We start from the raw sequence: 5533 nt of genomic DNA, 5'->3' as shown, positions 1-5533 counted from the left end.
TTTGCCTTGGCCTTCACACCTCTGTTTATTGCTATCTGTAGGCAAAGGATCCCCTGCAAGCACACCATGCTTAGAAGAACATCCATATCAATTCGATATTTCCAGAGATATAAGGAGGAAACATTCATTGAGACAATGAGCCGATTGCTTTATTGAAAAAGGAATCATCTGGTCTTAGGGACAGTCTTAAACAAGAGTTTTCACACTTTTTAAATATACAGTGGGTACGGAAAGTATTCAGACCCCCTTAAATTTTTCACTCTTTGTTATATTGCAGCCATTTGCTAAAATCATTTAAGTAAATTTTTTTTCCTCATTAATGTACACACAGCACCCCATATTGACAGAAAAACACAGAATTGTTGACATTTTTGCAGATTTATTAAAAAAGAAAAACTGAAATATCACATGGTCCTAAGTATTCAGACCCTTTGCTGTGACACTCATATATTTAACTCAGGTGCTGTCCATTTCTTCTGATCATCCTTGAGATGGTTCTACACCTTAGTTGTAAAGCTCATAGTGCTTTACAACTATAGGACAGGAAGAGCTAAATAAAGTTTTTCTGTCAATATGGGGTGCTGTGTGTACATTAATGAGGAAAAAAAATTAACTTAAATGATTTTAGCAAGTGGCTGCAATATAACAGAGTGAAAAATTTAAGGGGGTCTGAATACTTTCCGTACCCACTGTATAATACCTAATATTATGAACCCTTTGTGAGGGACCTGTTTCCTAATATATATATATATATGTTTATTTAAGGTCTGATTACACTGTATAATAAACATATATTACGGTAAGGAATATTGTTATCGTGCTAAACCTTGAAAAAGTTTTAGTAAGTTGCCTGTGTATCTTTTTCCATTCACTATTTTACATGTATAAACCTAAAGAAAAAATATTTTGGTAACAATAATAAAGCACTTATTCTGCATGACCATATTCTACATCCCTAATCCTACCCAATCCCTAAACTCAACAACTACCTTACTAATTATTAATACAATTAGGAGTTTATTGAGGCAAACTTTGTAGTTAATAGCGAGAATTGGATCTTAAAATAAAGTGTTGACCAATATTTTTCAATTCAGTTCAGTTCAGACTTGTGTGGCTTTTTTACACACACACACACACACACACACACACACACACACACACACACACACACTTCAAAGAGTCAGTCACAAATATAGTTTTGTATAGACAAATATATATATACATATGTTATATTTATTAGATTTTCGGTTTTGTTCATATATTGGATTAGCTTTTTTATATACAGTGCTTCTTGAAAGTTTGTAAACCCTTCAGAATTATATATTTCGGCATAAATATGACCCAAAAGATCATATGCTTTTCACACAAGTCCTGAAAGTTGACAAATAGAATCCAATCAAACAAATGAGACAAAAATGTATACTTTGTCATTTATTTATTTTGGAAAATGATCCAATATTACATATCTGTGAGTGGCAAAAGTATGTGAATCTCTAGGATTAGCAGTTCGTTTGAAGGTGAAATTCCCATCTGTTCAGAGGTGTTTTCAATCAGTGAAATTACTATCAGGTGTCAGTGCGTGCCCTGCAGTGTTGCCAATTTAGCTACTTTGTAGCTAGATTTAGCGACTTCCCCGCCCCTTTTGAGACTTTTTTCAAAAGTTTAGGGACAAATATAGCAACTGCTTGGACAAACCTTATCTAAGTTCTCATCTTGCCCACTGATCTACGTTCATCTTTATATAGATCAGTGAATTTGCCATTGTGATGTCATCTAGTGACATTTAGCTACCAGTTTTAGCTACTTTCAATTGAAAGCAGTTGACAACACTGGTGCCCTGTTTTATTTAGAGAACATGGATCTATCAAATTCTGATCATGTTTGTGGAAGTGAATCATGGCAAGAACAAAGGAAATCTCTGAGGACCTCAGAAAAAGAGTTGTTGCTCATCAGGCTGGAAAAGGTTACAAAACCATCTCTAATTAAGAGTTTGGACTCCACAAATCCACAGTCAGACAGATTGTGTACAAATGGAGGAAATCCAAGACCACTGTTACCCTCCCCAGGAGTGGTCAACCAACAAAGATCACTCCAAAAGCAGGATGTGTAATAGTCTGCAAGGTTGCAAAGGACCCCAGGGCAACTTCTCAGTAACTCAAGGCCTTTCTCACATTGGCTAATGTTAATGTTCATGAGTCCACCATCAGGAGAACACTGAACAACCATGCTGTGCATGGCAGAGTTGCAAGGAGAAAGTCACTGCTCTCCAAAAAGAACATTGCTGCCCATCTGCAGTTTGCTAAAGATCATGTGAACAAGCCAGAGGGCTATTGGAGAAATGTTTTGTGGATGGATGAGACCAAAATAGAACTTTTTAGTTTAAATGAGAAGCGTTATATTTGGAGAAAGGAAAACACTGCATTCCAGCATAAGAACCTTATCCCATCTGTGAAACATGGTGGTGGTAGTATCATGGTTTGGATCCGTTTTGCTGCATCTGGGCAAGGGCGGCTTGCCATCATTGATGGAACAATGAATTCTGAAGTATACCAGCAAATTCTAAAGGAAAATGTCAGGACATCTGTCCGAGAACTGAGAAAATGGGTCATGCAGCAAGACAATGACCCCATGCAAATGGCCGAGTTAAAGTCTGGACTTAATCCAATTGAAATGTTGTGGAAGGACCTGTAGCAAGCAGTTCATAGGAGGAAACCCACCAACATCACAGAGTTGAAGTGGTTCTGTACTTAGGAATGGGTTATGAATTCCTACAAGCCGTTGTGCAGGACTGATCAGCAGCACTGTATATTTACAGTATATGTCTTTTTGTATTCCGTTTTATTTGAATGCTTTTATCCTTTTTTAAATTATTTGTAAATAGTTTAAATTCATTTTTATTTCAGTTATGGCTTTAGTTTTATTTCCATTTTAGTTTTATCTGAGTTGGTAATTTAATACTTCATCTTATTTCAGTTAGTTGCCAAGGCAACATTTCTTATTTTTGTTTAGTTTAAACTTTTCAACTGATATTTATATTTGATTTTATTCCAGCTTTATTTCAGTAACACAAAAATGTTTTATTAGTTTTAGCTTTTAGTAATAAAAACACTGCTCTTTAGAAAGCAGAATAAAATTATTAAATGATTAATAATCTCAAATTCTGTAAACATTTTTAGGGGGCCCGGGACCCCAGTCTGAAAGCAGATTACTAGTATAATAAAGATTCAAGATTCTGAAGATTCTCTTTCCTCGTTCAAGAGCTGTAACTACATGACAAGAAAATAGCTGCTCAGGGGTGGCCGCGACATGGATTGACTTGTCTAAAAAGGACTTTTATATTTCTTACGTAGAAACACTAAAGAATTTAAATGCATTTCCTTCCTTTTGGTCTCAATTGAAAGTTTGACAGTCTGTTATGCCTCAACATTCAATGTCTGGAAACTGGCTCTGTTACACTCTGATCCACTTCATTAGAGGGTGCCATTTTGCAAAGTCTTGGGCTGGATCCCAGTCTGTGCCCCCGGCATGCGTGCTGTGCTGCTCCCTAGTTAAAGTGTTCGCGTGGATTGGAAGATCATCACTCCTTGATCATACCATACCCTCCACCCTTTCTTATCGCCCTCTGCCGTGCCGCTCCAGGTCATTAAAACTTGTCACTGTTTGGGTTGGTTTAAATGACTGGCATGCAAGGCGCCGTCACACGTCTTGTTGTGGGAATGCTGATAAAGTGGGTTGGTTTGGAGATTATGGCAGACTGTGAAGGGAAGTGAGGCGGTGAAGGGGCCCAGATTCCCCATTCTGATTGCAGGGGCCCGCCCCACTCCTCCCATGCTTGAAATCCAAACCAAATCAATTACACTCCCCCGGCACCTTCCAAAATTACAGAGCAATAAATAACCCCCCAGAAAAATATGAAGGAGTTATGAGGGTCTGCGGACGGTGGTGAGGCCCACAGCTCCTTCATGGTTCCCTCTTCTCCCCCTCCTTCCGTCCCTGTGCTCTTCTTCTTTCAGTGACTGAAGATTAGGTCCTCTTGATTCCTTCTGCATCTCTAGTTTCAGGGCTTTCTTTTGCCCATGACATAGAGTACAGCTTTAGGATATGTGATCCAGTGTGTAGCAGGCACCCTGCTTCTCCTGTAGCCTACAAGGATTGTGGGACATTTATCTTTTTTCATGAATTGGCCCTTGAGCTCTCAGGAGCCCTTAATGGAGAACAATATCTCACTTTTTTTGATATTCGTAGATATTTTTATATTTTTTATCTTTGCAAAGCTGTCTAAAAAAATACAATTTAATATATATATATATATATAATTTTTTTTTAATACTATTAATTATATGAGTTATTATTTCTATATTTAATAAAATGTCTATACCTAATAATGTAGCATGTTATCTAATAATAAAATAAAAATGGTGTATTTTACTTGTTAAAAATTTTATATTTTAAAGTATTTTATACATTTTTTTTTAAAGAATTTCATTTATTTATGTATTTATTTATTTATTTACATTTTGGCAAATTAGTGTACATCTCATTCATGCATTTTCATATGGTCTCTTTACACCCTATTGACAGTTAAGTTTAGGGGTACCTTCATGTTTGCATTTTCCCCCCCCAAAGATCATATGTTTCCATACAAATCACATTGTACAAATTCATATGAAATCCCCAACTTGTAGAATAGTTACATTTTCTCATGAGGCTGCGTTGGCTACACCCTAACTTAACCAGTCTCTACACATCTTGTGTTTACCAAAAACACATAAAATAACAGTTAACTTTATTGAATGAACTCTTTTTATCCAGTTGCACAGCTGGGAACTCTCAGAAATGCTTGGCTTAGCTTTTGTGCAATTTCAGCATTTGTTGTTTTTAGCCATTTCAGCTGAAATTAAGTGAAATAGAAGCAGGACTGTAATGAGTATGTCTACTTTCAAACTAGTTAGGGTTACTCAAATTCGAGCCTATTCAACACATTAGCATTTACAGTGTACTGAAGTGCCTGTGGAAAAATAGATGAGTCTGATGTCAAGGGTAACTAGGTGGAATGTCAAACTCCATGATATAATCCAACAGCAATATATCTTCTCCATAAAATCTGATGCTTGCCAGGCCAGTTCTGACAGTTCATTTCAATAAAGACGTCCAAACCTGTGTGGAAGCGTAAGAGCCAAAATAAAATGGTGCCATTTTCTAGGGGATGTTTACCCTTTACACTTCCTGGCCTCACACACTCCAGGCATTATCCACAGAGGCTCTGTGTATAGACAAGTGTTCAAATACTTCCCTTGATCAGCAGATAGAGAGAAAGAGAAAACACACACACAGATAAGCCATTGTGCTCTCTTCCGGAGCGCTAGGCTGAAGGCTAAGCGGTTGAACATTAACTATGAACTGCTGAACGGTTAGTATAACTCAACTACAACAAGTCTTTACATCATGCTTATGTCTGTGAGAAGATATACAAGATTAAATATTCTGTAACAAGAATATGTAAAAATTGGTTTTGCAAATAATGTTCATTAGA

Source organism: Sinocyclocheilus anshuiensis, unplaced genomic scaffold (assembly GCF_001515605.1).
Source record: "Sinocyclocheilus anshuiensis isolate Anshui unplaced genomic scaffold, SAMN03320099.WGS_v1.1 scaffold1095, whole genome shotgun sequence".
Lineage (NCBI taxonomy): Eukaryota > Metazoa > Chordata > Actinopteri > Cypriniformes > Cyprinidae > Sinocyclocheilus > Sinocyclocheilus anshuiensis.
Note: the sequence above shows the minus strand (reverse complement) of the source record.